The 10,855-nt window shown below is 39.0% G+C and overlaps 2 long non-coding RNA genes across 2 annotated transcripts; both read left to right on the forward strand.

The window, feature by feature from the left end:
* Window positions 1-220: 220 nt before the first annotated feature.
* Window positions 221-947, forward strand: LOC143305280 (uncharacterized). The gene is made up of 3 exons (XR_013062135.1): window positions 221-378; window positions 494-586; window positions 753-947. It is a non-coding gene; the product is annotated as an uncharacterized LOC143305280 (long non-coding RNA).
* Window positions 948-2,305: 1,358 nt separating this feature from the next.
* LOC143308245 (uncharacterized) lies at window positions 2,306-5,228 on the forward strand. The gene is made up of 3 exons (XR_013065235.1): window positions 2,306-2,369; window positions 4,955-5,010; window positions 5,171-5,228. It is a non-coding gene; the product is annotated as an uncharacterized LOC143308245 (long non-coding RNA).
* Window positions 5,229-10,855: the final 5,627 nt, after the last annotated feature.

Here is a 10,855-nt window from a genome sequence, read left to right on the forward strand (position 1 = left end):
CTCGGGTCTCCTGATTTTAGTATTCACATGTCATGTTTCCTATCAGAGCAAATAGTTTCTCCCGGGTCCAGATATACTGGACTCTCGTTTTCACCTATTGCCCCTATTTATTCTATGTTACATATTTTTTACCGGGTACAACCATCTAAGTACACCTATTCTATGGATTAACCCTAGGCCCATCCGTGTAATAGACATGCCGCTCTATGTGCGTAGTACTGTATGGCCGATCGTAACGTGATGGTGTTGTGTCACACAGCACTATAACCTGTACGCAATATCTGTCATTATTACAATAACTAATTTCACTCACTCTCTTATGTTGTCCTATCCAGTACTCAATTACCACCCTTCCGGCTTTGCGAATCACATAACAAGGTAAGTAATCCCGTAACATTATTTAATACTGTATATATTTCCACCTTATCATAGCAAGTATAAACTAATTTTTTTATTTGTTTTTTTTTTATACCTTCATTTCCTTCCAATATAGTATAGTAACCATTACTCCCCTTATAGTCTAAATACCTTTTGAATTCCTGAAGATATATCCAGGAAAGGATGATATTATTTCCATGTACCACTGGTGAGTACACATATCTATTTTCAGTTTACAAATTATAGACCTTCTTTCTCTTTATACACCTTTTCCTATCGCCTATCGGTGTAGGAATCCGTACTCTACTGTAGCTTGCTATTTTCGAGTTCTATACTCTCCTCTTTCTCATACTATTTTACTTGTAACCCCTTAGGTATCGTTGGACCGGGTCACCGCACTCTACATCGCACCGTTATGGTTTATACTTGTTCTTTTATGCTCCTCCCAGCAAAAGGAGAATGCAACACCAGCATACTACCAAAAGATGAGTTTCCGGTTACCGTTGTTTATTATTTAATATCACCGTTTGCTCTATTTAATTTATATTATTCTTCCTTTGTAGGTTATACAGCCTCTACATTATTCAATTTCTTTCAGACTGCCACCACTCCTCATCACCTCCGTTTATTCTTCAATGGGAAGATAATGGGGTATACACCATGACGTCAATGTGCTTTACTGTCTTACGTGTGTTACCTCCAGTATCTGTGGTTATACCAAAATAATCGACGTACACGTAAGTACCATACCTTTGTCGTATCCGTTAGCTAAGAACCAGGAATTAAATAAATAATATCCAGTGCTTGTATAACTAAAATAAGCTATAAATAATGAATAAATAAATAAAGAAATAAAATAACATAAAATAAAATAAAATAAGATAATCCAATAAGTAAATGACTAGAATCCAGTATGTAATTAAGTAAAGTAAATACGTAAATAAATAAGATATAATAAAATAGAGTCAATAGGTAAAAACATAAAATCCGTCAAGTAAGTAGATAAAACCAAAATAATAAATAATAAATGTTCGAGCGAACTGTTTCCCGAATGTCTAACGCGACTGACTTCTGTCGTATTGCCATCCCTCTCTCATCGGCGCCCGTCTCTCTCACGCCGTTGGCCAGCGGTGTGGGGCGAGGACGCCGGGAGAGAGGGGGAGAGGTGCGAGCCTGTCGTCGCTCTGCGACGGGGCTCACTCTTGTTTCAAAGAAACTCTCGCGAACGCTTTTCGGAGAATTCATATCCGCAAATCTCTCCTTTTTTCTTTTTCTGGCGCTTCGCTCGAACCAAGTGCTTCGGCGAACCGCAATAACGCGGATTAGTTCAGTGAATAGAGGATTGAAATATAAACTTTTTATTCCTAAGACTACCTGTTAATTTATTAAATACAACGAGTTTTTGCTAAAACTACGCAACACGTTGCTGTGGAGTTCATTGCTTCCGCCTTTTCAAGACTCCTGCGCTTCGGTAAACGCGATCCGGCACCTCGCTCATTTTCCTACAGATTTCCAACCGCGGAAAATACGCCGCGGCGAAATTTGACGGAACAATAAAAAAATCAGTATAACAAATTGATGGTAATTACGTAACTATTTAGATAAAATTATTGTCAATATATATAATAAGTAAAGTTGGATGAATAAGCTCTATTCATCCCCACAGATACTGTATCCACTGCCTTGTAGTTTAATTTAATTACCAATTTCTTTTAAGGCTTTAAGAATTCACATGCATTAGGTTCAGTATACTAATTACCTTAATTATTTTAGCACCACGTATACACCATACCATTTTTCAGGTGAGGACTCAATCTATCGCGGCCACCATCAGCGTTGCTGCTATGGAATATGAATCATCTATTGTATTTAATTAACCAAGTCATCCGGAGTTTCCAGTTGGGAACTCCTCCCACCGTTTACGAACCGTTACCCATTTCAAGGCCGAACTAGCATATTGCGGCTCTTAACTCTTTATCTTTATCTGAATGGTACGATGATTTTCTTTCCTTTTGTTACTATTATTCTTATCTTTATTGTTTTCTCCTTTAGTATTATCCTCCTGTTCCTGAATTTGCGATTTGTGTTTGTCTTCCCCATTCTTTCCTAATTTTTTTCCGGTGTGTTTTCTCCCATTTCTCTTTTTCCGATATACATACAGCGCAGAATTTCCTAATTGATGCGTTGGTTTTATCCCTTTTCAGTAAGTGTCCGATGTTTTGAATTTCCCATTTTTCTGGATGTACTTCTTTTTCCAGCGCCATCCTCTCCATTTTCCATCTTGGACACGTGAAGAGAGTATGTTCTGCGTCATCGAACAAATCCTCACAGAACCAACACTCTGGTGTCCTTTCCTTACCAATCTTTGCTAGGAAAGCCCCAAAGCATCCATGGCCAGTCAGTGCTTGTACTAGCTGGTGATCTAAGAGAGGTATTCCCCCACTATTCCATTCACCAATGTCACTAACTATCTTGTTAGTTCATCTGCCTTTATCCATGTTAGTCCATTCCTCTTGCCATTCTCTTTTTGTTGTTTTAGTCTCTTCTTCCACAATCTCTTTATTAATCCGGTTTTTATCTTTTCCGTTGTTTTGTTCAAGCTTCCCCTTTTCTTGTGCCTCCCTTATTTTAACGTATATACGTGCAATTTCCTTTGCTGTATAATCCCAAGGCACGTTCCCGGTTATTATACATAAGACTTCCGTAGACACTGTTCTGTAGGCCTTGCAAATTCTGTTTAGCGGTAGCCTCTGCGCGTCCCTTAGTTTTTTCGTGTTCAGTTTATATGTCAATGCCCTGGCCTAAATTGCCGCACCATACATCACCACTGATTTCACAACATTATAATACAGTATCCTGGCTTTTGGACCTGCTCCTCTTGTGTTTTTCATCAGGAGGCTTAGATGCATCGCGTATTTACTCGATTTTTCAGTCGCGTTCTCAATATGCTGCTTAAATACTTGGTTGCATTCAAAAGTAACCCCAAGGTATTTAGCCGCCTTTCACACCGGTATTTGATTTCCCTCGATTTCCACCGGGATACCCTCAGGATTTTTTCTTCCCGTCAGCAATATGGTTTCCGATTTTTGCGGCGCCAGGTCAAGGCCTTCCCCCTTGTACCAGTCTACCATATCTCTTATTGTGGCATTGGCCGTGTATTTCATTCTTTCCAGATCCTTATCAATTATTACAATACCTATATCGTCAGCAAATGCCACCAAGTAGACATTTCTTCTAAGACGTATTTTCAGCAAGCCATCGTATACGAGGTTCCACATAAATGGTCCAATTATCGACCCCTATGGAACCCCTCCAAATACCTCTATTTTTTCATGTCCATCATCTGTGTTTATGACTAGCCACCGGTCACTCAAATAAGACTCAGTCGTTTTTATTATTTTCCTGGGAAATCTTTTCCTCTTCATCTCACGGATGACGCTTTTCCACCTCAGGGAGTTGAATGCATTTTTGACGTCCAGTAGGATTAGAAGGCAATGTCTGCGCTCTTTTTTTGCCTTGTCCCAATATCCCATCACTTTCTCCATGGCTTGAACGATTCCTAAACCCTTCCTGAACCCATATTGGTGCGGCGACAAATCATCCCTCCTGATTGCCTCATGTAATCTATTTTTAACAATATGCTCCAATATTTTCGCGATATTGGAGGCAATGCATAGTGGTCTGTAGTCAGACGGCTTCACTACGTTAATTCCCGTGCCTTCCTTAATTGTTGACTTACCTTTTGGTAGAAGCACTATTCTGGTGGTTTTCCATTCCACAGGCCAGTGACCCAGATCCATGCATTTGTTTAGTAATCTAGTCCAGAAAGAGGTTGCACCAAGTCCTACAGCCCTTGCAGCCGCAGCAGGGATACCGTCAGGGCCTGGTGCTTTTTTAACCGCTATTTTTCTACATGCTAGAATTACTTCCATATCCGTTATTTTATCCTCATTTTCCTCTACGGTTTCTATGCGCTCACCAGTGTTCATTTCCAACTCGTTCTCATTTCCAGCTATGTCTACGTTATTTGTCGGTGGCTTCATACAAAAGAGACCATCTACCACTATTTTAATCTGTTCTGAGTTTAATTTAATTGGTGGAGTACTCCCGTTGATTTGCTTAATCACTGTTTTGTACGGTCTACCCCATACATCCCTATCTACTGTGTCAATCAATTTCTCCCACGCCCCTTTTTTGGCCGTCCAAATTTCCCTATTAAGCTCCTTCTTTGCCCTCTTAAGCTCGTCTTGACGTAACGTTATGACCGCACTATTCTTTTTCCTATTTTCCCCGGTCACCTTCCTACGCGCACTGTTAGCTCTCCTCCTGAGGTTTAAGATTTCGACAGACCACCAATGCACCGGGGTTTTGTTAAACATTCTACCTTCCTTCTTCTTACACTTATTACTAACACTCTGGATCTCCCTCATCACAGCATCAATATCCTCTCTATTTTCCCCAATACTGTAACTATTGTTCTCACTATCTCCGAATTTCTTTAAAAACATTTCCACAAATTTGTCTTTATCTACCTTTCGAACATTATCGTTCAAGACTAATTTATTGCTTTTTTCAGGTTCATCGATTACTATAGTGTGCAGCAGGTATTGATGGTCCGATCCAGTAAATTCGGTAAGGACATTACTTGCTACTACTTTATGGCTCAGCCTTGTATCTGTTATTAAAAGATCTATTTTTGTACCTGCTCCTCTGGTGCAGGTGTTTCCCCCTTCAGTCATTATGTATATCAGATCTAGATTTGCCATAAATTCTAATAATTTTCTACCTCTAGGGTTCCACATCCTGCCACCCCAGAGTAGGGACTTGCTGTTGAAGTCTCCGGCCAAGATCACTCCAGCCCATTTTTTAGCTCTAATAATAATCAGCGATTTCGTCTAATCTACCATCGACTGTATTATCATCAATATTCGGCGATATATAGCTACTAATTATGAGATAGTTGTTGTAACTGATTGCAACCATTCCTATCCCCTGTTTAACTATATTAATGTCTTTAACTCTGGCTACACCCTTGCTCGTGATTCATATAGCAGCATCCCCTTTACAATCCTTAAACCAATAATTTTTGCTTTTGCTTTTGTTTTGTTCTGCAATCATGATCACGTCCGGAGATACTTTCTCGACTGTTCCTTCTAGCAGGTCCTGCGCCAGCCTGCATTTATTCAAGTTAATTTGTAATATTTTGATTTTGAATTTTATTTGCTTTTCTTTCCAATTGCTATCGCCTCCTTGTACTGTGGGCATTTCAGCGAGCCCGCTATATGGTTCAGCTCTACTCCACTACGGCCTTTTTCTTCGCAAGGTCTGCACCTCGCTTTTTCAGCTCTGCATTCTGTCATTACGTGCCCTTTCTCGCCATACCTTCTGCATATCCTTATGCCTTCTGTGAGTGCACACCTAACCGCCACATGTCCCATATTGTGACATTTGTAACATCTTGTGACATTTGGTAGCTGTCTCACTCTACAGTATACCCATCCTATTTTGATCTTATTTTCTTTAATATGATTCATAATGTCCCCTGGTCCTTCGACTATCGCTACTTGGGTGCCCATGTAAGCCGTCCTAATGCTTTTCCCCCTGAAAGTTCCTTTTGCGAGGCCCGTTTCCCTTGCTATGCTCTCTATTACTTCGTCGAGCTCAGCTCCCGGGTCAGTGTCCAATATTTCCAGTGTTGTCTTAGGGATCAATCTCCTAATCACGGTCTCAGCTCCCATGCTTTTTATAACTTTATCGTGGAATTCGGAGCTATCTATTTTCTCCTCAAATTCAACCAGAATGTCACCGGCCCTGGTTTTCCGTATTCTTTTGATTCCTTTGACTTCCTTCCCCATTTTATTCCTAAGATCTTTGGTCACCTCGGCGTACGAGCGCTCGTTGCCCACCTTGATAGTCACTGCTTCGTTTCTTTTTGTTCCTATTGCTTATCCCTCAGCTTCTTATTGTCAATGCCATCTTTATTCATTTTCATTCCCGAATCCTCCTTATTCCCCATTTTCTTCCTCCTTATCTTTACTACCTCCCAATCGGAGTCCGACGAGACTCCTTCATTACCTTTTAGTATTTGCACTTTCCTAATTATTGGTAGTGCTCTATTCTCCCTGTTTACTATTCTGGTCTTTTTGATCTGCGTTTCCATCTCTGGTGGTGTCGTTTTCTTCCTCTTGTTTATTATTCTAGTATCTTCCCTATCGCTTTCCATTATATCATTATTGCTTCTCCACACATTATCATATTCCATTGTTTTCATTAGTTTTCCTTGTTCGTGTTCCTCTCTATTTTTGCACTATTTCTTTTCATCCCTGTACACTCTAGTAGCTGCTTCCAGCAATTCTTTTGCTCTGTCTAGCTCCTGGCCCATTTCTATACTCGCCTTTTCTGCCATCGGGTTAGCATTGTTATCCCTCTGCAGATAGATACTAACCATATCATTTGATGCCTTAAGCATCCTCAGAATTTGGTGAATTGCCATCTGAGTTATGTCAAGTCCTCCAATTTCATTCCTTTCGTCGGAGGGCACAGCTTCCTCTGGTTGGACTTCCGTGTGAGTTACTTTGATCGGCGTTTCCTCCGTGTTCTCGTTTCCACCTGTAAATACCATATCATCTTCATCCCCCGTTAAGTCTGGATCGGCACTCATGCTTTCCTGTCCAATTTTGGTCGGGCTTCTTGAGAGTGTACGTGATGGTCTAAACACCGCCCTCAGATCATCGTGAACTCTATCACTGAGCTTAACCTTGGTTTCCTCCTTTGCATTATCTTTGTCACTACTGTCTCCTATGATGATCCTATTTATTTCAAACACATTGCTTTCTTCTGTTGCTTTATTCATTTCCTTTTTTCTACCTATGCTCATCGTCCTACATTCAGCTCTAGTCATTATTTTTGTCGTTGTTTTAGTTGTTTTGTTTGTTTTGTATATCTTATCCATGTATATCCCACGAGTAGGGCCGGAATTAATTGTCGACCCACGCAGAGCCGCCTTATGTGGGTAAGCCTGTATTACTCGGGGGGGACGGCAGGTACCCCCGAGTGACCGTTCGTGACTACACAATTTAAGTCCCTGTAGCCATGAGCCTCTCGGCACGGTACCTCACACCTTTAGCTAGGACTATAGTTAGAGCCCGGTCCGACTCTTTCCTTACTTACTTTTCTTTTCACCCGTTAACAGTTAGTTTGTACCTATACTCTGTCATGTATTTCAGTCCAATCCAAAAGGGTAGTTTGTCATTTCTTTTTAATAGTCGCTTTATTCTTTTGTACCTTTACGCATTTCTTGTATATTCCCTTTCCTTATTTGTATGTTCTAAGACCGGGTTACTCCTATTGTTACTATGCCCATTCATAATTCGCGGTTATGTCATGCGCATTGACGCAGTTTGGACGTGTGTCACTGCGCGACTAATACGCACTACTCTGACCCAGGCACGCACTACTTCCGATTTCATTCATAGTTTCATTGAATACGCTCTTACGAATGGCAATAATTTTTACGTCGCGATTTACTTCATATTAGACTTGGTTGTGTACATAGAATTAAAGGAGTATCCAGTACTGTGTCTAGATGTGTTAAAGTGATCATGTGCACTTTGTTCTTCAGTCCTCGCATTTGTATCAGTGCTAGTTGACCGAGTTTACAATATGTTTAGCCAGTGGTTTGGTTGTTTAGTTATCTAGTTTGTTCATATTAATCGCTGCCCTGCACTTGTGTATCCCTTCCAGTATAGATTCCCATTTTCCTTTATACTTACCTTGTCTTGCCTACCTTCTTTCTGTACGCTAGTTACATGTGCAGGTGTATGCTTTATGAGTATTATTTTATATAAGACTTCTTTTCCTCCTTGTATTACCCTATCTCAGCTGTACAATTCTTGTTTTGCCCCCAGTCACACCGACTAACAGGTTTACCTACTGGATTCTCAATATTTCTACTATTACCCTCCTCTTTATTCTCATTAAAGTTCAGACTTATCGTATCATACTGTCATAGTATGCATCCTATAACTTTCCCCATTTTCTTTAATTATTAGAGCATTATGTTGGAACCTTCAATATCTTTTGTTACGGACCATGCCTTTCATCTATTCCCATAGCGCTCAATAACGCTACTTTTCCTATTACACGGTATCCCTGCGGCTTTAATTTCTTTGTGTATACAATTATAGTCTATTATATTTATCTTGATTAGTTCCCCGGTCTATAGTCTACTTTATACATCCATATTGCTGTTCAAAACTAATATACTGACCTTTATTATTTACTAGTTTATTCTATGACTTATGCCCAAGTCGCGTGATATTTCCTTTCTATATTGTCTGAAGTTTTTCTTAACGTACTTGATTTAATTTATTTATTTAGGCAACTTACTGTTCTATCTATCATGCTATTCTCTCTATAATTCATAATTACTTACTTTCCATGCTTTGCTTGTTTTAATATTTCTTACCCTTATTAAGAAGTTTATAACCCACTTCTTCTTTTACCAACCATACCTACAGTAACCACTCTTACTTTTTGCCTTAGTTTCAGGAAACTTTCCCTAGTTTCGTGTCAATTAGTTCTTACGCCTTTCCTTATCTCAGGTCCAAACCGCATTTAAATACTCTCCTCGTATACCGTATTACCGGTTCATCAAAGTTGCTACCTTTTATATTAGTACAGTTTCAGGCTGTTTTGCATTATCTGTTGGTCTACTCAAGCCTTGTTTTAGCTTATCATTCCGTTCACTACATTTATGGTAAATCTTTACTCCGTTTCGCTTAACCTGTTTGAATATTCTGCTCATTACCCTATTTCTTCGGTCTGTTAGGTTATTATGTAGTATTATCCAGCACTCTTCATTAAATTGGATGTCATCACTTAAAGTAAAGCCTTCCTATCTGTCCTAGCCAACGTTTTGGGTTCAAAATAAGCGTTGATAGAAATTATAAACTGTGCTACATTTAACTTTCATTTCTTGTCTTTTTGTACACTTAATATGTTTTACCTATTAATTTGACCCATTTATGTTACCTATTATTCCTAATAAGGCTTATTCATTCGCTATTCCTGTTAATTTACTTTAATTTAACCCTTATTCATGTTTCAGTCACCTGATATTATGACGCAGACCTCATATTACCATTTAATACCTTCCTACATTGAAAACTCATTAATTATCGGTTTGATTTTCCGCTGATGTAACTCAGTGCACCATAAGCTGTGTTTTAATGCTCTTTTTCCCCAATTTAAGTTAGATTTATGCACAAAGTTTTTAAACAACAGCACTTGTCATCAGTCAGTTTCCATGCACATATTGTGTATCAGAATTATTTCCTTAGGCAGGTTTTCTCCCTTATTCATCCAATTTTATGTTGACATATTATATGGTTGTGAGGTTACTCTGAACCGTGTTTTAAGTAGTCACTTTCATTTATGTATTGACTTAATATATAATAAATTATTATGTACATTGATGCTATAGGTGTCATTCTACCTATTCCGACCCTTTTCCCACCTGCTTTCAACTTCCATCGATATCTATCATGTTTACATACCCGGAGTGCTTTCTCGGCACGTTCGCACGCATAGATGGTCGGGACTGGACTATTGGTACTATATCTACATTCGATATAATGTAATATACTGATTCATGCCCACAGATCAATGTACATTTAATGACAATATCATTATTACCATATCTACATTAGATGTAATGTAATATACTGATTCATTCCCACCGATCAATGTACATTTAATAACAATATCATTGGTATTATATCTACATTCTATACAATGTCATGTACACACTCATTCCCACAGATCAATGTACATTTAATAACAATATCATTAGTACTATATCTACATTCGATATAATGTAATATACTTATTCGTTCCCACAGATCAATGTACATTTGATAACAATATCATTAGTACTATATCTACATTAGATATTTAATGTACATTTAATAACCATCTCATTATTACCATATCTACATTTGATATAATGTAATATACTGATTCCCTCCCACAGATCAATGTACATTTAATAACAATATCATTGGTACTATATCTACATTCGGTATAATGTGATATACTGCTTCCTTCCCACAGATCAATGTACTGTTAGGCGAGAACCTCTGCTAGCTTGACTAGCAGAGATAACACCCTGCATTCCCTATTCCCACGGTACGGCAGCCCAGAAACTGATGACACATAGAAACATAAGAATCCGACGACTGGGCTGCTTCTTCGCGAACGAAACTGCGCAACATATTCATACATATAATAAAAAACCACACCCGGGCGGGCATTCTGCGCCAGGCGACTTCATAGCAAGGGTCACGATCGCTTAGTAGTTAGTTCTCGTGCAAGATTCGAACCATTATCCGAAACTCAGTTATTAATTCAATAAACCTAACGTGTGTGGAAGTGATACCGTGTAGTTTTAATTGCCTCCCTGAGTTTGCGACGTAAC

Source organism: Osmia lignaria, chromosome 1, assembly GCF_051020975.1.
Source record: "Osmia lignaria lignaria isolate PbOS001 chromosome 1, iyOsmLign1, whole genome shotgun sequence".
Classification (NCBI taxonomy): Eukaryota; Metazoa; Arthropoda; class Insecta; order Hymenoptera; family Megachilidae; genus Osmia; species Osmia lignaria.